Source organism: Mustela lutreola, chromosome 7 (assembly GCF_030435805.1).
Source record: "Mustela lutreola isolate mMusLut2 chromosome 7, mMusLut2.pri, whole genome shotgun sequence".
NCBI classification, from domain to species: domain Eukaryota; kingdom Metazoa; phylum Chordata; class Mammalia; order Carnivora; family Mustelidae; genus Mustela; species Mustela lutreola.
In genome coordinates this window covers 118,287,212-118,310,263 of record NC_081296.1, presented here as the reverse complement: position 1 = coordinate 118,310,263, position 23,052 = coordinate 118,287,212, and the positions used below count along the sequence as shown (strand labels likewise).

Sequence of the window (23,052 nt, the reverse complement as noted above, 5' to 3'; positions counted from 1 at the left end):
ATATAAAACAGATAAGCAATAGAAATAAACACAATAAAACCAAAAACAACCCCCTAGAATAGACCTATAAAATTGAGATTTCAGCTGACCTAATCAATGGGGGAAAATAAGACACAAATTGCCAAATTAGGAAGGAAAGAGGGAGAATCACTATAGATGCTACAAAAAGATGATCAGGGAATATTGTCAACAAATACAAAGCCAGACCTGAAACTGGCAAATTTTTTAAAAGAAATAACCAAAGCTCAATCAAAAAGAAACAGACAATCTAAATAGCTATAGCATTTATAGCTATAGGCTATAGGCTCATAAACATTAAAGATGTTGAATCTGTATTTATAAATCTTGCCAAAAGAAAACTCCAGGCTCATATGGCTTTATGTGTAAATTCTACCAAACATATTTATAGAAGACATAACAGTAATTTTTCATAAATTTTTCTAGAAAAGAAAAAAGGGGAAAAAAGTTTGACAGTCTCATAAAAGCTAAATATATATTTGCCATATAACTCAACGATTCCACTCTTAAGTATTTATAAGGGAAATGAAAACATATGTTCATACACGGACTTGTACAAGAACATCCACAGCTGCTTTATTTATAAGAGCCAAAATTTTGAAAAAACCCAAGTATCTACCAACACATGAATGGATAAACAAATTGTGACTTATTCATATAATAGGACATTATTCAAAAGTAAAAAGGAACAAACTACTAATATATACAATATAGATCAATCTCAATAACATGCCAGGCTAATGACACCAGGGATAAAAAACATACACATTGATATGAAATTCTAGACCAAAGTAATTACTACAAAGGGCCAGGGATTGACTAAAAAGAGGAATGACAGCTACATGAAGGTATGTATTTGAGAAAAATCATCTAACTGTACACTCATTAGGGGTACATTTTATTGATATAAATTATGCTTCAATACAGTTGAAAAACATTTTAAGAGAAAGTTTAAAACTATCTCCATTTTTTAATGTAATTGAGAATGTCAATAATTGAGTGCTGCTAATTCATTAAATGACTAAATTATGTGTTTGCATCTTGAGTTTCAATGAGTTTTTTCACCAAATCACTGCACATTGTTTTATGAAAAAATTCCAAAGGTAATTATTCTTTAGATATAATAAACTTCAATCCAAATGTTAATGCAAAAATTGTATTTTGTATCATTTCAAAATAGTTAAGAATCAACTCAAATAACTAGTAATATAATTAATAAATCATAAACTGTGTTCAGTCTTCTTAGTAGCCTAACCTCCTCCAAACAAAATAAATAATCACAAATACTCAAATGATGAGTCCCTAAATTACACACTAGTTATTATTATTATAAAATATATAGTTCAGAGAGTTATCTTTAGAAGAATTTATTTTCTTCACTGGAAAGAGGGAAAACCAAATCACTATTACAGACTACTTCTTGAAGTAATTCACTGTAATGAAATGAAATGGAAAATTTCAACAGAAAAGAAAATAATCTATTCAACAAATTTAATTAGTGATTACTATAATGTAGAAGGTAAGTGTAACTATTACATTTTAAAGGTACCAGGTTGATAAAGAGAAACATAAATAAAACTTTTAGAGAAAGCTAGTTATCAATTATAATGTACAAAAATTTGGGTGAGAGAGCACTGAGTTGCTCAGTTGGCTAAGTGTCTTCCTTCAGTTCAAGTTGGGATTGAGCCCCAAGTCAGGCTCCCTGCTCAATGGGAATTTTGCTTCTCCCTCTCCTTCTGCCTCTACCCCCCCAACCCCACTCATGCTCTCTCTCACTCTCTTGTGTACTCTCTCTCAAATAAACAAATAAAATCTTGGAGGGAAAAAAAAAAGAGAGAAGTACAAATATTTTAAAAGCCCTGTACATATAGAATCCAATTCTAGATTAACATGTACCCAAGACTTTAAATATCTTCCCATTTGATCTAAATTCATTTTTAAATTAAGTACTATTATATATCATTTATTTAAACTACTACTTACTGTCCAGCCTCCATATGGAAAAAGGGAAGTTTTGTGTTTATTAATCTAAGAAAGTGGAAAAAAACAAGTAAGAAGAGTATCATAAATTAAAATGGCCCTTTAATGCTAGTTGAAATTTTTAAAAAATGTAATTTTTTTTTTAAAGCACTCACCATCCTCTATCATTCGTTATCACAACTCACTGGCTTATTTATTTCCAATACTAAAAGGTATGCACCAGTAGAACAAGGACTTAGAACACAGTGCCTAAAACAGAGTAAGCCCTTTATTAGTATTTATTGAATGAAAACTGAAATGTAGAATAAAGGAAGAGAGGAAGAAAGTAGAAGGGGAGATAAGAAGCCAGTGGAGGCGAAAAGGGAGGATAGAAGTCAGAAAAGGAAATTTTCAAATAGCCCCTACCAAGTCTATAAATTTAATTTTCATTCATTACTGACAGACTTATCTATCATACTTTCACACTGCTTATTGGTAAGGTCACAGTATACACACATATGAATTTAAAATGCTAGGCATCCTGAATACATAAGCACAAAATACTCTATTTAAATTCACTCAAACCAGCCAATATCTTAGAAATTAATCTTCCTCATTATGAACTGCAAACAATCACATTTATGAGGTTTCTATCAGGAGTATCTCCCTCACCGTAATTCAAGATAACACACCAGGCTGTGTTTACTGATGCAATTAATTTGTACTATTCAAATGGGTCAAAAAATCTGGCCTTGGCATCTGTACCTCTGGCCTGAATAGATTAAAACTGCCAAAAAGTAGTAATACTAAAAAATTCAAATAAAATGTATACCCTTACTATTTTATATGATTATCCAGTATTACATAATACATACTTGATTGGCAGTATGATAGAGTAGAAACAGCAACCATTTCAAATTAATGACTGGCTATAAATATATGGGCAGTTTACCCAACTATAAAATTGTAATAACAGTATCTCCTCACATAATTGTAAAGGTTACATAAAATAATATATATGTAATAGTGATTTGCATTAGTTACTACTATTTTTCCCTTGGTCATTAGAAAGTAGGTATACTAGCCTTCTGTTAAGTTCTTACCTATGATGGCACCTTCATTCTTCCTGTTCCTTCCACCTGTACTATAATTCTTTTGGCTCACCATTATAATTCATATCTCTACTTAAATAAATGTCGCTTCTTTTCAGAGACAGGCCCTGATAAACTATATCTATCAATTATGACATGTTAGGATACAAGTTAGAGAAAATCTAACTCAAAATAACTTTAAAAATAAGGAAATTTTAATTTCTCAGTAGACAAAAAGTTATTATTTAATCACTCCAAAAATCTATTTTCATCCTTCTGAAAGGCTAAGGCTAGCATTCTTGATGAACAAGTTGGCTGCCTCAATCCCAGCTACATGTAATTATGGTACATATATTACCAAGGAACAGTTGGTAATCTCCTTTAGTTCATCTCATCTTAAGGAAGAGGAAACTACTGACAGACGTCTCCCCTAGAAGATTTGCACATTTTATTATCCAAGACTGACTCACCTGTGCCTCACAAAATCAGTCACTGAAAAGTGGGATGGGATTACCATTATAGCTTTGACTAATCAGGATTTATCCCTAAGGGTAGGTTCCAGAACAAAACTGGGACCCTAAAAGCAAGAAAGAAGAATGCCTACAATACCCTACAAGAATGCTACAACACCTTATCTTTTTAAAAAAGCATTCACCATCCTCTATTATTCACTATCACAACTCACTGGCTTATTTATTTCCAATACTAAAAGGTATACACTAGTAGAACAAGGACTTAGAATACAATGCCTAAAACAGAGCATGCCCTTTATTAGTATTTATTGAAATAAAAACTAAATGCATGAATATTACCCGTGTACATATATTTATTTAATACCTATAGTTAAAATCCTAGGCAAAATAAAATTAAAATCAAGCCTCAGAAGAATTAAAACTAAGATTCAAAATTATTTTCATATGTTTATTCATTTCTTTTTATATACAGGAAATGTCAAAACTAGATGCTCAGAAAGCAATATATCCAAAAATAATTTCAAACCAAAGACTTCCATTCAAGCCAATTCATGATAAAGCTGCAGAGTCCAGAAGACCAAATAACGGAAAATAATGAAGTTGAACAAGAGAATTATGTAACATGAAAATAGAGGACTCAGTAACTACATCAAACGCAGTAACATTTGTATTATAGGAGTCCCAAAAGGAGAGAGAGAGAAGGGGACTGAAAATACATTTCAAGAAATAGCAGAAAACTTCCCTGATCTGGGGAAGGAAACAGACATACAGATCCGGAAGGCACAGAGAATTTCCATCAAAATCAACAAAAGCAGGCCAACACCAAAACATATTGTAATTAAACTTGCAAAATATAGTGACAAAGAAAAAAATCAGCAGCAAGAGAGAAATTCATAACATACAAAGGAAAACCCATAAGGCTAACTGGAGACTTTTCATTAGAATCCTAACAAGCCAGAAAGAACTGGCAGGATATATTCAAAGTGCTGAATAGGAAAAATCTGTAGCCAAGAATACTCTATCCAGCAAGGTTATCATTCAGAATAGGAGAGGACAAGAGTTTGCCACACAAACAATAAATAAAGGAGTTCATGACCACTAAACCACCTCTACAAGAAATAAAGTGGACTCTGAGTGTATAGGAGAGACTAAAAATACAAAGACAACAAAGGATCAGAGAAAATCTCCAAAAATAACAACAAATAACAAAACGGCAATATATACACATCTATGAATAATTACTTTGGGGGCACCTGGGTGGTTCAGTCAGTTAAGCATCCAACTCTTGATTGCGGCTTAGGTCATGATTTCAGGGTTGTGAGATCAAGCCCCATGTTGGGCTCTATGCTTACAGCTGAATCTACTTGAGATTCTCTCTTATGCCTTACCCCTTCCCCCACTCACACTCTCTGAATAAATATCTTCAAAAAAATTATAATTACTTTGAATGTAAATGGACTAAATGCTCCAATCAAAAGACTTAAGAGTGTCAGAATGGATAAAAACAAACAAACAAACAAACAAACAAGACCCATCTATATGCTGCCTACAAGAGACCCATTTTAGACCTTAAGACACCTGCAGATTGAAAGCAAGATGGTGGAGAAACATTTATCACACAAATGGATGTCAAAAAAAAGTTGGAGTAGCAATACTAGAGTAGTAGAGTAGCAAAACTAGACTTTTATGTTCTTATATTATTTTTATCCTGCTTTGATATCAGGGTAGTACCGGCCTCATGGAATGATTCTGAATGTGTTCCCTATATTCCCTTATTTATAAGATTTTGATAAAGATCATCATTGTATCTTTAAATGTTTGGTAAAATTCACCAATGTGAAACCATGTGCTGGAATTTTGTGATTCCTAATTCAACTTTCATTCTTATTACGGTCTGAAATTTCCAAATTTTCCCATTTCTTGGATTCAAGACTGATGATTAGATTGTGGTATCATGCATTTTTAGAAATTATTTGTTTTTTTTCCCCCCTAAGTTATCTGATTTGTTAGTATATTATTGTTGATAATAATCTGTTATCACACTATGTATTTCTGTGGTTACTTGTTGTATTTTTTTTCCATTTCTCATGTTGGTTTTTCAATCTCCTCTTTGTTTTTTCTTAATGTACTTGAAACATTGTCAATTTTGTGTTTGTTTTTTTTCTTTTTCTTAAATGATTAGTCCTTTCACTGTTACGTTATTTTTTTATTCTGGTCTCTATTTTATTTATTTCTGATTTTTCTTTGTTATTTCCTTCCTCTAAATTATAGATAAGTTTCTTCTTTTCCTGGTTCCTTGTGGTATAATATTTATTTGAACTTTCTTAATACGAGCATTTATAGCATAAATTTCACTCTAATATCTGCTTGTGCTGCAGCCCATAGGTTTTGGAATAGTGTTTTCTTCTTCTTTTGTTTGAAATATATATTTGCTGTTTGATTTCTTATTTGGCCTACTGCTTGTAGAAATATTTAATATTTCTATTATAGATTTTCCAGCTTTATTTTGTTGTTGATCTTTAGTTTTGTATCATTGTGGTGGGAAAATCTATTTGGTATGATTCCAGTCTTCTTATATTTGTAGTATTTGTTATGTATCTTTTTTTTTTTAATGTCTCTTTTTTTTTTTTTTTTTTTCTTAGTGGGCAGAGAGGCAAGCAGAGAGAAAGAGAGAGGGGAGGAAGCAGGCTCCCTGCAGAGCAGAGAGTCCGATGTGGGACTCGATCCCAGAACCCTGAGATCATGACCTGACCTGAAGGCAGAGGCTTAACGCACTGAGCCACCCAGGTCCCCATGTTATGCATCTTTTTATGTGATTTAACCAGGAGAGTCTTCTGTGTGTATTTGAAGAAAATATGTATTTTATTTTTCTTGGATGGAATGTCTTCTATGTATATATATGTGTATGTGTGTCTTTTAGAACCATGTACTCTGAAATACACTGCAGGTAGAAAATGTTCTTGTTGAAAAAAAAGTAGTAACTTTAAAAAATAGAGCATATCAGAGGGGGAGTTGGTTGGAGGGGAATCGGTAAAACAGGTAAAGGGGATTAAGTGTACACTTCTCATGATGGAGGACTGAGTAATGATGAATATATACAGTGCTATAGAACTGTTGACTCACTATACTGTACACCTGAAACTAATCATAACATTGTATCTTAATGTACTAGAATTAAAGTTAAAAACTTTAAAAAATTACATTTAATAGCTAAGAAGGGCAGACGTGTATTGAAAAATTCTAAGTCATACAGATGATGAAGAGAGATTCACAATCTTTCTAGAGAACTCTTTATAAAAAAAACAGATTAAAAGTTCAGATTCAAACAGATTTAAATTTTCTAAAGAACGAGAGATTCAAAAGTGTAATGAACATTTTACGTTACAGAAAACTCTAGTGGGATATATTTAAAAAATAAACACACATTTTAATCTTCATATCAGAGGAATAAAAGCCCTTTAGAGGCTAATCTTTGCTACTGCATGTATGGAGAATATGATGATGATATTATTGGCTACTAATTCACTAATATGTGAGCCAGATAGGTGGCAGAGAGAAAATTTATATATCCTAAAAAGAGAAGTTTAAATAAGTTATGGGACAACCACTGGTGAGATACTATTGCTCAGTTTAATGAAGACAAATACACACAATATAATATTATTATATTTATTGAATGCAGGATGCAGAAGGATTTAATGTTGATAGGTATGTAGTATGATGCCTTGGAAACCCTAAGCTCTGAGGTCAGACAGAACTGGGTCTAAATCCTGTCCATACCAATACAGAATTGGGCCAGCAAGGAATTAAACATGGCATCTTACTTTCTCTGAGCCTGATTTTTTTTTTTTTAAAGAATTTATTTATTTGAGAGAAAGCACAAGCAGGGTGATGGGCAGAGGGAAAAGCAGACTCTCCACTGAGCAGGGAGCCTGATGTGGGGCTCAATCCCAGGACTCCCTGATCATGACCTGAGCTGACGGCAGATTGAGCCTGAAATTTTTATCTTTGAAATGAATGTAATAATTGCTATCATAGGGGGCCCATCATTCTAAAGTGTAATGATGATAACAGCTATATCTATATAGTGCTTCCTGATAACAGCTATATCTATATAGTGCTTCCTGAGTGCAAGGTACTTTTCTCAACACTTCACAATTATAATACTATTTAATCTTCTCAACAACCTCCTGATGTAAGTACTATTATCCCTATTTCACAATGGAGGAAATTAAGGCACATTAAGATTAAATAACTTTTCCAAGGTTGTAAAGACAGTAAGTGGCAGAACCAAAACCAATGATAGCTATTTTTGGTTACTGTTAAGAATAGCTTGTTGACTTTAAGAATTACAAGGGACGCTAGAAAATCTCCTTCCACCTAAAGCAACTACGTCACTTGATTATTTCAAGTATAATTCAATTCAGAGATTGAAAGACCTCAAACTTTTCCTCCCAAACAGCACACTGTTAGGAAAACTAGATAAAACAATTCCACTTGACTTCATTTTTTTTTTTTTTACATTTAAAGTATAGTGAAGTGACTTTTGGTTCCATTCCAAGATGGTAAAGACAGACTTCTATCACTCCAGCTAAGAACAGTTAAAAACCCTGGACACTCTATATAAAACAAGTACAAGAAGACTGTGAAAGACAGAAAAGGCAGAGCTGTTAATAATCTAGGGACTAAAGCAATAACATAGCAGTGAGTTTGGAGTTTTCTTTTTGCCTCATATATCCCAGAAGGTAAAAAGAACAACAGAAATAGCAAAAGAATGGGTAAATATAAAAGTTTCCTTTCTTTTCTTGACTTTCTACATTGTGTTTTGATAATGTCTGTTATGATTTTAAGCACATGTAGAGGAAATTTAAGACAATTAGGGGTGCCTGGGTGGCTCAGTGGGTTGAGCCGCTGCCTTCGGCTCGGGTCATGATCTCAGGGTGCTGGGATTGGCTCCCGCATTGGGCTCTCTGCTCGGCAGGGAGCCTGCTTCCTCCTCTCTCTCTGCCTGCCTCTCTGCCTACTTGTGATCTCTCTCTGTCAAATAAATAAAATCTTTAAAAAAAAAAAAAAGACAATTATATTGTAAGTGAGAGAGAGTAATGGTACTTCAGAGAGGCAAAGTTTCTATATTTCATTCAAACTGGTAAAATATCAACTTGAGTACACTTTGGTAAGTTATGTATCTTTCAGATAATACTTAAAGCAATTACTAAAAAAAAATCAATACAGGGGCACCTGGGTGGCTCAGTGGGTTAATAAGCCTCTGCCTTCAGCTCGGGTCATGATCTCAGGGTCCTGGGATCGAGTCCCACATTGGACTCTCTGCTTGGCGAGGAGTCTGCTTCCTCCTCTCTCTCTCTCTGCCTGCCTGTCTGCCCACTTGTGATCCCTCTGTCAAATAAATAAATAAATCTTTAAAAAAAAATCTATACAAAGATATGCACTTGGTAACATTTAGCAATATAATCATTAGAAATTTAATAGAGAGGAAGGTTTATAGTCAACTGTGTTTGCCCATTTCATCTACTTTCTAGCTGTGACTGCAACCATAGTATTTAACCCCTTTGTAAATTAGTTAATAACATTCATTTAAAACCAATTAGAGCTAGAACATATTGGCTATAACTATTAAGGCTGTTATTTTAATATTTTGATTCAGACTATTAACCCTTATTTACTTTGCTAGTTTATTTTTTGATTTTTTTTTAATTTTTTATTTTTTATGAATATTTATCGTAGTCTTGAACTGAGATATTTGGTAAAGTGCTAGTCATGGTGACTAGTATGTAGTATGGGCTTGATAAATGAAAGCTGTGATTATTTATTAGTAAATAAATGTCCATGGGTTAGCCTTTCTTTATTCCCATAGACTCTGAACCAAAAGATTGTATAACTTCCTTTACATCAGTCTTAGAAATTATTTTTTTGGATTTGACACCAAAGCAAAGGCAACAAGAATAAAAATAAACAAATGGGACTACATCAAACTAAAAAAGCTTCTGTATAGCAAAGGAAACCATCAACAAAATGAAAAGAAAACCTATGGAATGGGATAAAATATTCATAAGATATATATCAGATAAGGGATTAATATCCAAAATATAAAGAACTCATGCAAGTCAATAGAAACAAGCCAAACAATGTATTTAAAAAAACGGACAGAGGATCTGAATAAATTTTGCCAAAGATGATATACAAATGGCCAACAGGAACCTGAAAAGGTGCTCCACACTACGAATCATTAGCAAAATGCAAATAAAACCACAATGAGGTATCACCTCACCTGGTAGAATGGCTCTTATGAAAAAGACAAGACAACAAGTGCTGGTGAGATCATACAGAAAAGAGAACCTTGTCTCCTGCTGGTGGGATGGTAACTGGATGAAACTACTATGGAAAACAGTATGAAGTTTTTTTTTTCAAAAAATTCAAAATAGAAGTACCATATGATCAGCAACTCAACTTCTGGGTATTTATCCAGAGGAAACAAAATCACCATCTTGAAAATATATCTGCACCCCCACTTTCATTGCAATATTATTTACAATAGCCAAGACAGATAAACAACCTAAGTGCTATCGACAGATGAAGGGATAAAGAAAATGTGGTATACAGTTGACTCTTAAACAACATTAGTTTGAACCGTACAAGTCCACGTATTCAAAGATTTTAAAATATATTTAATATACTTAAAATATATATTAATTAGAATATTTGTGAAAACATAGATGGACCTTGGGGGGCATTATCTTAAGTGAAATTTAAGTCACACAGAGAAAGACAAGTACTGTATGATCTCACTTAAATGTGGAAATTAAAAAAACTCAAACTCATAGATGATATGCAGAACAAATCGGTGGTTACCAGAGAGGCAAGGGCGTGTGAGGTGGGCACACTGAGTGTAGGTAGTCAAAAAATACAAACTTCCAGTTATAAGATAACTAAGTATAAGAAAAAAAGACAAAAAAACCTCAAAAACCATAATTTTTTAAAATTAAAGACAAACTGTTTTATTGTTATATATTCCTATAATGCTATATAACTTGTGCTTTCAATTTATCCCCCCCAAAATATTAACTATGATTTACTACCCTTTTACAGATGAGGAACTGCAGCCCACAGGTATTAAGTAATTTGCTCAAAACATTTACAAAGCTAATATACGATAAAGTCAGAATATAGGTCTTCTGTCTCTAAATTTAATGCCCTTTTCACAACACCATGCTGTCAATCAGATATGGAAACATATTTAAAATCACAAAGTTAGTAACTAGAAGATACAGTATTCAAAACCAAGTCGTTAAGCTCTATGTGCTTAAGATTACATTACACTATTGATACAAATGATTAAAATATAAATGGATGGATGATAAGCTCATTAGCATTAAAGATACGTTAAAACACATCAAATTAGAAATATTACATATATCAAATTAGCAAACATGTACTAATGACCTAAAAAACTAATGATAACACAGGACACCTGGGTGGCCCAGTTACTGGGTGTCTGCCTTCAGCAAGTAATGATCCCAGGGGTCCTAGGATCAAGTACCATGTCAGTGCTCCCTGCTCAGGGGAAAGCCTGCTTCTCCCTCTCCCACTCCCCCTGCTTGTGTTCCCTCTCTTGCTGTATCTCTCTGTCAAATAAATAAAAATTTTTTAAAAAGCCTAATGATAATACAATGGAATATTATATTGCCACCACCAAGGGAATTATTATTGAAGAAGATATTCTATCCCATTGAATGGACAGCTAGAGATTTGAAGGTATGTAGTATTTTCCACACCACCTGAGTTCTATGTACTGCCTAGGAAAATCTAAAAATAAAGATAAAAGGAAATAAGCTGACAAAAAGTGACATGAGTAAAGTATGTACTATAATTAATACTTAGTAAACTTTAAAAAAATTAAATGGACAGAGATATATGGAAAGAAATGAATAGATCCACAAAAAACAAAGGTAAAAAACTATAAAACAGGAACCTGAAAAGGTGCTCCAAACTACGAATCATTAGCAAAATGCAATAAAAAATTAAAAGTCAAAAAAAAAAAAAAAAAAGAAAGAAAGAAAAAAAAACTGCTAATACTCTAAAGACAAGAATGACTTATGGCCCACCTATCAATTTTACCAGTTTTTCTTACCATCCCCCATATCTATCAAAATGTGATTTGATAAACTATCAATGCCACTGAATTATTAAATATTTTCCCATAAAATGTTTCCTGTTTCCTATTAATCTAATAACATTTCACCGGTATGATCAAAGTAGACCCACACTCCCTTAGTCATCGAGCATTAGCCTCCAATTCTCCTTATATCTTCACTCCTCTCACACAAACCATTAAATCTCAGTGGTGCTTATTTATACTGCTTCCCCTCCATATAAGGACATGGTTCTGCACATTACAGAAGATCCCCTCACAAGAGCAGCTTGGCTTAAAAAAGACTGAGGTTTTTTTTCCCTTCTTTTGTAGAAGTCATCTAGAGAAAGGCCATGTAGAGATGGTGGTTGCATAGTATCCTCAGGGACTCTCAGGGCCCCAAGTTTCTAACTTTCTCTTTCACCATTCTCCATAAGTGGCTTCCATCGTCAAGATCACCTCATAGTTCAAATTGTTTGGTAAAGCTCTGGTTACCATGTCTTCAATTAAGGTAAAAAAGGAGAAACTGAATGGCCAAATGGGATCTATTCCAGCAGAGTCACTGATCTTTACAAGCACACACACACATACTTCTGCTTTTATCTTTATTGCCTGTCACTTATCTACAAAATAGAGTCTTTTCTTCAAGGTGTCAATGTACCTACCTTTTTCTTTTTCTTAAGATTTTATTTATTTATTTGACGGAGAGAGAGAGACAATGAGAGAGGGAACACAAGCATGGGGAGTGGGAGAGGGAGAAGCAGTCTTTCCCACTAAGCAGGGAGCCCGACATGGGGTCTGATCCCAGGACCCTGGGATCATCACCTGAGCTGAAGGCAGATGCTTAACACCTTAGCCACCTAGGCACCCCTCAATGTACCTACCTTAAAAAAAAAAAAAAGATGAGGATTCTATTAACGTAGAACAGAAAAACAGATTTAAGGTTGGGTAGAATACTAGCAGCCTGCATTACAAGTTCCTATTCATTTTTCACAGCTTCTAGGTAACCCTTGATAGTGGGAGAAATTTTATATCATATCTTTAATCAATACAGCTAATGTAAAAGCTTTCCCCAATATATACTCTTACTTCCTTGGCTATCTGTGGAGTATGGCCAATCCTAAACTGTACTGATACTACAACAGGTACAATAAGATTGTAATTCAGAAGTCTTATTGGATAGGATTTTTCATCTATCACATCTTGTGCACCAGCTGGGAAAGAAAAGTTGATTTGTTTTGTAAAGTGGCCTAATAGAATGCTGCAACTCACTCTGTGTGTCTTGACCAATTAGCAAATCAATGGAGCTCCAGTGTGGTCTCTTTTGTTACAAATCTGGGATCTTATTCCATAGACACATCTGCTGCATGATCACAATTATCATCAATCCCATTATAGTACCTCATTTACTGAACATGTAGTAGGTCCCTGTGCAAAGTGATCTATTTATTCATTCAGACCTCATAATAACCCTATTATGTTATTTTTGTCCTCATTTTATAGAAAATAAAAATAGCAAATGTTTATTGAGTGTTTAGTATGTGCCAGGCTTACTCAAAGTATTTTATAGATAAGTACTATTATTATCCCTAATTTACAGATGAAAAGGCAGAAAAGTTAGTAACTTGCCCAAAGTCACATAGCTTATAAGTAGCAGAGCCATGGCACACCTGAGTGGTCCAGTCAGTTAAGCATCCAACTCTTGATTTCAGCTCAGGTCATGACCCCTGTGATTGGCCCCCTCCAACCCCCAGAGTGGAGTTTGCTTGGGATTCTAGCTCTCTGCACCCGCCCCCACCTGTGCACATATGAATGTACATGCTTGCTATCTCTGTCCTTTAAAAAAAAAAAAAAAAATAGTAGCAGAGCCAGGATGCAAATCCTCACAAACACTCGAGAGTCAACTCAATTAACTCCTATACTAGAATCATAAAATAAGCCAGCAGAGGGTTAAGCAACTCACCTAAGAGCTAGATCTACTGTCTTGACTCCAAATGAATCAAAGCAATATGGTATGACTGACCAAGGGATTATTACTCTTCAAGGGCAGAATTACAAGAAAATAACACTATCAAAATAACAAACATAACCCATAAATTTCAGTGATAAGCAATTGAGGAGGATGAAATGCAGTGCATCCATATTGCCGAGACACCACGGCAGGTAGACCCACCTTTTCTAGTAACAGATAAACTCAAAGCAGCTTTGGCAAATGTATATAGTGACTGTCATACATTAGTCATACATTAGACTGTCATACATTAGAAATCAATAGTATCTAAAAGATCTTGAATAAATAGATGTCTGCTTTTACAACTGCTGTCAAAAAATTAAAGAGTAAACAGTTTTTTGCTACACCACACTCAATGGATATATCTAGAAGTAGTAATTTTAAAGACATCAGGAAAAATATTTTAAGAAATAATAAAAAGTAACAGAATCAGATACTTTGTTGCCATCTGTCAGAAGTAAAAAATTTATAGTTCTTTTACCTATAATTACAACCCTAACTCTCATCCTTTGAGAGAAAAGTAAATTATTGTTATAAATTTCCTTAATATTTTTTCCTAAGATTAACAAGGTACAATTCTTTTTTTTTTTTTTTTAGGTTTTTATTTATTTGATACAGAGATAGAGAGCATAAGTAGGCAGAGCAGCAGGCAGAGGGAAAAGAAGAAGCAGGCTCTCCGTTGAGCAGGGAGGCTGATGTGCAGCTCAATCCCAGGACCCTGCGATCATGATCTGAGCCAAAGGCTGCAGCTTAACCAACTGAGCCACCCAGGCACCCCAAAATGTACAATTCCAATACCAGAGTCAAAATTACCTGTGTTCGCCCTCTCTAAAAAATAAATAAAATGAAAATCTCCCCCCCCCTTCAAATAAATAAATAAATAAATAAATAAGCCTATGTTAAGCCTGAACACACAACATACAAATCACAATGCTACTACTGGTTCATTTTCAAACACTCCCCTAAGAATTTTAAGTCTCTCTTCCAACAACAGCACAGATACATAGTGACTATTAGAAGGAGTCTCTTGCACCTAGGACAGTATCTGAAACACTGTAAGCAATAGTGATGAATGAAGCTCATGTTACCAATCGAATCAACTATAAGAGTCACTCACTTTCATGAACACCTCATACCCTATTAAAAAAAAATCAGGCTCAGTATATCATTCTTCATCAAACACATCCTTTTTTCCTAATTCCAGACTAAATGAGACATTCTCAGTTAAGTTCATACCAGTTCATGTTTATACTCTACTTCCGACTACCAATGCTTTTAAACTAATTTTAAAAGGAATTTTAAAGAATTGAACAGTACTAAATTTATACTATACTTCACTGGCTCCTCAAGGGATGAAACATAAAACATATTTTTGTTAGTAAAAAGTTACTATACTGGGTTGTCTAGGTGGCTCAGTTGGTGAAGCATCTGCCTTTGGCTTTTCCCTCTCTCTATTCCCCTCCCTCCCACTCATGTGCTTGCTCTCTCTCATAAATAAATACAATCTTTTTTTAAGAAGTTATTATACTAAGTAAGAATTATATTAAGATTTTTAAAGTTATACTGATTCCTGTTTAGAAAGAAAGAAAGAAGAAAGTATCATAAAAGAGCCAGTGATCCTCAGTGAGGCATAAAGTACCAAAAAGAATCAGCTATTATAAATCATTAGCGTTACACCAACTTTAATTTAATGCATCACCTGACTGGGAACTCTTATTAGATGAAAAGCAGCCAAAGCAGCTTTTATTTATAGCGATATGTGGAATGATAACAGAAATGTTGTTACTAAAAGCAATTTAATTTAAGCAATATTTAAAAGTGAATTTTTACACATAATGGTATTTGAACACAATTTGAAATGGGAAGGACATATCACTTGCGAAGAATATCATTCCTCATTTTAAAAGTATTAAGAGGTCTCTATTTTTACCACAAGGGAGCAATAGGATCCAGAATTAACTTCCAAATGTAAACTACTAGAAAAGTGAATAAACTATGCATCTGACTTTGGACAATAGGCAAAACAAAACTGAGTCCTTAAAAAAAAAAAAAAAGAGGAAGAGAAATCCAAGGAGGAGGAGAGGAGGAAAAGAAGGAAGAGAAGAAGAAACGGAACAGGGAAGACCTATAATTACCTGGAACTCTTTCTGAAAGTACTTTTGAGATTATAGTATGTTGAAGCGGAAACCCTTCTAGTGCATTGCTAAGTTGAAAAGGCAGAAGTCAGAGCACCAAAACAAAATAAAACAATTTTGGTGGGGAAAAGTCCCCAAAGTGAGAGAGCTATGCAAAGACCTATTTTGTAAATTTTAAAAAAGACAGAGATAGATCCCTTTAAATTACCTGAATAACAATCTATATATGCATAGGGTGAAAACACAGAAGTCTAAGCAAAAAACAAGTTCTGGGAAAGAAAATTTAACAGGTGCCTAAAGCTGAGTAAAATTATATGATAATACTAGAGCTCATCGAGGGCCAGGAATGATTAGACTTCTTACAAACAAGACAGAGGAGAGTCCTCTGAATTGTTGGAACATTCAGTTAAGTCCCAAAGAGAGGTCCACCTTAGTATGAGGCTAAGAAAGCACAAGAATAAAGGTTACCTCTAGACCTGCTTTAGAAAACCTTAAACACATTAACACACATGGAAAGGGAAGAGGGAAGGAAATAAATTTGCTGCTGCTGACTCTGGCTCAGAAAAGCTCAGTCTTAAAACTCTCCCACACCTGCAGAATGCCACTTTGCACAACATGCTGGGTCATCCCATGTGCCATTTGGAAGAACAGCTGCCACTGCCACCATAGGAAAGGAGACTGAGGTACCATGAGGTATTGTCATGACCAAGGATAAAGGTAAAGAAAGTAAAAACAGGTGCAGGGTAAGAGTGAAAATGAACCTGAAAAAAGCTGGTGTGTAAACAGGATGAATACGAGTATAACCAAGTAATCAAAATGTTGGGAAATGTATAATTAGAAACAATGTGTCTTGATAGTGTGAAGAGATTATGTCAATATGAAAGGAAAACTGAGAAAAATGGCTTGAACAAATACCTAACATTATACTCGTCTGCCAGACTATGAGGATAACAAAGCTGATAAATTTTAAACTACAATGCAGATAAAGATATAAACCTAAAGGCATGTGGCAAGCTTCCAAAGCCTGCTAAAATAAATGAGACATACATTTGGTGCTGGAGATGATGATGAAATCCAGTCTGATGATACTAGAGATGTTGATAAAGACCATGATGATATTTAAATTGAACTCAGTGTTTTACATTCCAAATTTTCTAAAGATTAAATCCGAAAGGAGATAAGGCTTCCTTGTCCATTAAAAGTTAACCAGACTTCTGGGGTGCCTGGAAGGCTCAGTTGGTTGACTGCCTGACTCTTGGTTTCAGCTCCCATCATGATGTCAGGTTCATGGAACTGAGCCCCGCATCAGGCTCCACACTTGACGGATAGTCTGCTTGAGATTCTCTCTCAGTCCCTCTCCACCTCTTTAAAATAAATAAATCTTAAAAAAAGAAAAAAATTACCAGACTTCAATGTAGCTTAGTCATTTTATCATGGCATCCCTTTCCGTAATGAATAGGTGAACTCCTTATGCTCAAATAATCCTGGCAGCAGTTCTTCTTTCTTCTTGATTGATCTCTCATTAGTTAAATAAAAACTATGATACATGTTAACAAGTAACTTTAAGTAGTAAGTTTTTATAGAACCCAGGTACATTTCATTTCAAAGTCCCCTGTTCCTAATCATAATTCTCTTTTTAAAAGGGGAAAAAGTGGGACGCCTGGGTGGTTCAGTCAGTTAAGCATCTACCTTCAGCTCAGGTCCTGATGGTCCTGGGATGCAATTCCACATCTGGCTCCTTGCTCAGAAGGGAGACTCCTCTCCCTCTCTCAGCCACTCCCCCTGCTTGTGCTCACTCTCTCTTTGAGAAATAAATAAATAACATCCTTAAAAAAATAAAAAAATAAAAAAAGGGGAAAATGTCTATATGATTGTATACTGGACGATTAATGAGAAAATCCTATTATGCGAAAGAAAATGTTTAGGGTGTATAGAATATTGGAACAGAGATAACAATATCTGCCTTACAGATAAGAAAACCAAGGCATTAAAGGTGAATTAATGGGGGGTGAGAATGGTGTCACACAGCTAGCAAGGATCAAACAGAAATTTGAACCCAGCAACCTGGTTCCAGATTTTACTGCAAGTATGTCTTTCACAGCCAAGTATCTTCCTAGTCTAGACCAGACATCTGAAACAAAAGGATCCCTATCAATAGTCAGGATAAGAAATAAAATCTTTGCCATCTCAAGAACACTACTAATTAACAGTGATTTTTGGAAGAATCATTCTACCTAAAGAACTCCCTTGTTTTCTTATATCTATAAAGACCTTTGCAGCTTGAATTGTAATAAGAACTTGAGAAAGTGGGAGGCAGGTGATTCCTTCCAAACTCCCCCTCATCATTCATGAATTCATCTGTATTTATCCACTGCCCCACTGCCCACCATATGTCTGACACTATACTAAGTGTCAAGGATGATAAAACAGAGATAATACTCATTTTAGTGGATCACAGAATCTACTGGGAAACCAAAAATGAAACAAATAATTATACATTTCTTATGTTTCTAAAATATGCTGAGCCTATCCCCAACACAGGAATTTTGAACTTACTGTCTGAAATACCCTTGTCCAAATATCCACCATACTTCTCTCCTCAGCAAATTCAGGTCATCATCACTCAACTACCACCTTCTCAATAAAACCTTCCCTGACCATTCTATACAAAAATGGTATACTTCCCACTCCAACATTCCCTATTATCTTCCCTCATGTACTTACTTTTCTCTAGAATGCTTATCAACATTAAACATACTTATTTGTTTAGTATCTGTATTCCCACCAGAATAAAAGCTCCATGAGATCAATAATTTTTGTCTATATTGGTTAGTATCATTCAGTCTAGAATAGTACCTATAATATAGCACACATTGCTATATTGCTGACTAATGAATAAATGAATATTTATGAATATGAATATGAAATGAATATGAATATTGCTGACTAATGAATAAATGAGTACAATGAAGTAAAGTCCAAGAATAGTGACAGTGTATAAAAGAATAAACCATTAATTTTATTTAGACTAATATACAGTTATTATTTATATACATGTCATCATATAATAATTAAAATACCAATTATAAGTGCTATCTATCATTCAAGTATATGGTATTAATTTAAGCATTTTGTTTCAGTTTTTCTGTAATTCCTTTCTTCTATTTTTAAACAGTTAAAGTCTATATAATAATAATTTACTGATAAAGAGGTTCACATTTTTATTCTAGAAGGGAGTCAACGTCTAACAATATTACTTATTCTTCATTCTATCAACTATCTCACTTTAAAAAATGACAACATGAGATGTACTATTCTACCTGGGTTTGATATTACCATAATCATTGAACTAGAACAAGCATCTTATTTTTCAGAAATGGAAAACTAAAAATCAAGAGAGAGAGAGAGAAAAGGATCTATAAAAATCACCTTCCAAAGTGTATAGTTTATTTTTTTGCTTCATATGCTCAGTGTGTGAAGACTTTGTACAATTACGGCACTTACAGCTAAACATCTAGAAAAAAATTTGTCTCAAATTTAGTGTATCACGGTCCATAGGACTATGTAGCCTGACAAAACTCTTGTTTTGAAGAATGATACTTTTATTTATACCTAAACAATATTAACCTATCACTTAAACAAGTATTTAGGGGCGCCTGGGTGGCTCAGTGGGTTAAAGCCTCTGCCTTCAGGTCAGGTCATGATCTCAGGGTCCTGGGATCGAGCCCCACATCGGGCTCTCTGCTCAGCAGGGAGCCTGCTTCCTCCTCTCTCCCTCTTTGTCTGCCTCTCTGCCTACTTCTGATCTCTGTCTGTCAAATAAATAAATAAATAAAACCTTTAAAAAAAATAAACAAGTATTTAACAATAATCATTTTAAAAAGATAAACAGACCTTGAGACACAGTTTTCAAATTTAATCACCTATCATTTGAAACTCCAATAATCAGTCAATATGATCTTCCAGAAGATTAAAAAAAAATAAAGTTGGTATAGTATTTCTAATGAAATAAATTTGTTAGAATAATCTGTGTACAATGGAATTTTTCAAGAGTCCCCTAATTTGTCCTGATAAAAAAATAACTTATTACAAGACATTTGGAAGAAAATACTCATGAAGAAATAATTTAGTATGATCCGCCATATTATACTGTGAAAACCTAAGAATATTAACCAACTATATCCAGAACTCCCAAAACACATGTATTCTCTCCCCTAATTAAGAAAAGCAGGGGGACCTGGGTGGCTTAGTCGGTTAAACGTCTGACTTTGGCTCGGGTCATGATGCCAGGGTCCTGGGATCAAACCTGGCTTTGGGCTCTCTGCTCAGTGAGAAAACTGCTTCTCCCTCTCCCTTAACCCCCACTCATGCTCTCTAGTTCGCTTTATCTCAAATAAATAAACCTTAAAAAAAGAAAGAAAGAAAGAAAGAAAAAATCAGTAATCATACTAAGCAAAGAAGAAAGCAAAAATAAATCTTCAGATAAAAAATACAGTTAAATCTAACATCTACTAATATCTATATCCAAACTAAGTTTTCAAACAGAAAAAAGCTAAGGAATGGTCTCAGTTCTCCATCTTTCAATTATACGGACATTCCTCAAAGTATCTATAAAAACTAAAATTACTATAAAATAGTTTCTTACTATTACACACATTTAAAAATGTTACTGTTCATTTTAAAAATATACCCTGTGAATATTAAAGATAAATATTAAATGTTAACTTTCATTCTCCAGAAAGAAAATGTGGAATTCCTTAATGTTGATACATTTTATATTTACAGGACAATGGACCATCAACCAGTAACAATGTCTACTGATACAGGTATTAAGTTTAAAAATCAATTTATACTAAAACATATTAATTAGCTTAATTATTTTCAAATTATGGTACATGATCACTGTAAAACAAAAGAAACAATCACAGAAATGCATAAAGGATAAAGAAAAGTTCACAGGAAATTTATCTTTTGAAAGAATAATTCATGGATAACCATTTCTGCACCATCTCTCAAGACATTTTACTTAAAGATAAACAGTCTTACATTAAAGGACTCATTGCACACATCCTATTCTATAGCCTACTTTAATTCATTAGGTAAAGAACATCTTACATGTCAGCCAGTATATATCTTCACATGTCATTACAAGACCCCAGTGTATACTACATTCTATGTATTTCTAATAAACTTACTTAACCTTTTTCACTATTAATAGATACTTGGTTTATTTCCATTTTTTGTCTTTGAAATGAACTATTTATAATACAGTGATCGGGACACTCCATACTTCTTCACTACAATGCTGCTTACTCCAAAATCTTCTCCAGAAAACAGAACAATTTTATTCAAATATTTTAAAGTGCCTATTATGTTCCACTCACTGTTCTAGGCAGTCTAAGTTCCAACAGTGTAGGGACTGATTCTGTTTTAGTCATTGCTTTATTTCCTGTGTTTAGTGATTGTCTGATACATAGTAGACTATCATATATGTGTTGAATGAATGGATGATTATGCTTCTTCATTCACCCCTTCAGTATTTTAAGTGTTGACTTTGAATTAGTTCAGTTTTCTTTCTTTCTATCTTTCTCTTTCTTTCTTTCTTTTCTTTTCACTCTGCAGAGTAACAAGCCTTTAAATGTCTATCATTCACAATTCAGGCTCACTACTGGGAGTCAAGGAGATGAATATGGAGGAAAAAACAGTACTATAGCATCAGCTTTTGGAACCTTTGCTCAGCTGCGTTTAAAATGTTCAAAGTTCCTTTTGAGCTTCAAAACATCATCCATAGGAAATGTGAATCTAACAGCTAGCTGTATGTTTTCCTTTGGTCTAACATTTCCATGGAAAAAGAGTAGTAACACTCTCTAAAAGTCTAGCTGGCACACACAGAGAAACCTTAAAAATCCAATTAAACTATAAAATTATGATGAATTCATAAAAGATTTTGCTTTTCCAGAAAAATACTTTGAGAAAGAGAGAAAAAGACCACTGAATTACCAAAAAATAACAAAATGTTTATATTCTGATCAAATTTCAGCTTGTAAATTTACCATATATCTGTTGAGAAGCCTTATTTAGAGGTTATACATGCCTATTCTGTTTTCTCTCATTTGGAAAATCCAGGTACCACAGAGATTAAATTAGAATCACAAACCTGGGAAGAACCTTGAAACATACAGAATTCAACCTTCTGCCTTTTACTCATATACACTTAAGCCAGTTTACATACATAAGCCATGTATCCACAACAAAGAATTACCCAGCTCACAGTGGGTATGGGGACAGGGGATGTGATAAAGAGTTAAGGTGGAAGTCTGGGAAAAGAAATGTTAAGTCATTCTAAGAATGGTTTTCATTAGAGAAAACTGTTTAGAGGAATGTCATGATCTAACTTCCATTTTAGTATATGATCTCTCTAGAATTTATGCTTGAATGTTAAATACATATGCTTGAATGGAATATCCAAGTTGATTAAGGTCAAGTATTTTGCCTCTTAATTGGTGAGGACAACATGCAAGAATTTAGTGAAGTAGGATGCAGGTTTGTATTGTAAATACCTTTTCAACTCCAAAAAGCATATGCTATCAATCAGGGTATTTTTATAAGCACACCCTATTATTATTATTAAAATATACACCCTATATATTGTTATTTGATTATAAGTTCAAAAGAGTGTATCATGATTTTATGACTCTTTATATCTCCACTATTTAGAATACACAAAAGGTATTTAATATTCACTGATGGCACTGAAAATATAGATATTTATCTAGTCCATTTAAATAGAATTTCATTACCACAAAAATTTTTCTATATTAAAATATATATAAAAACACATTACCACACTTGAATAGATAACTTAGATACCAATGTTCATAGAAGCATTATTCACAACAACCCAAATGTCCACTGACAGATGAATGGATAAACAAATTTGGCACATTCATAAGATAAAATATTATTCATTCTTAAAAGAATGAAATTCTGATACATGATATAACACGGATGAACCCAAAAGACACTATGTTAAGAGAAAGAAGACAGTCCCATAAGAACAAATACATGATTAAACTCATAAGAAAAGCCTAGAATAGTCAAATCCATAAAGACAAAAATAAAACAATGGTTACAGGGTTACAGGGGCTGGAAAGAAGGCATAGTTAATGTTCCATGAGTACAATAGTTTGTGATGCTAAAAAAGTTCTGGAGACAGAGG

The 23,052-nt window shown here is 33.8% G+C and overlaps 1 protein-coding gene and 1 pseudogene across 4 annotated transcripts in view; one reads left to right on the top strand and one right to left on the bottom strand.

The window, feature by feature from the left end:
* Positions 1-23,052, bottom strand: part of FUT8 (fucosyltransferase 8) — a 295,282-nt gene that overhangs the window by 162,922 nt on the left and 109,308 nt on the right. The window contains exon 1 of one of the 4 annotated variants that reach the window (XM_059182356.1): positions 2,002-2,022. The exons of the other annotated variants lie outside the window; for them this stretch is intronic. The gene's annotated coding sequence lies outside the window, so the exon portion shown is untranslated. Of the gene's footprint in view, positions 1-2,001; positions 2,023-23,052 lie in introns of those variants that run through there. 4 annotated transcript variants of the gene reach the window in all.
* Positions 16,535-16,956, top strand: LOC131836695 (eukaryotic translation initiation factor 1A, X-chromosomal-like; annotated as a pseudogene).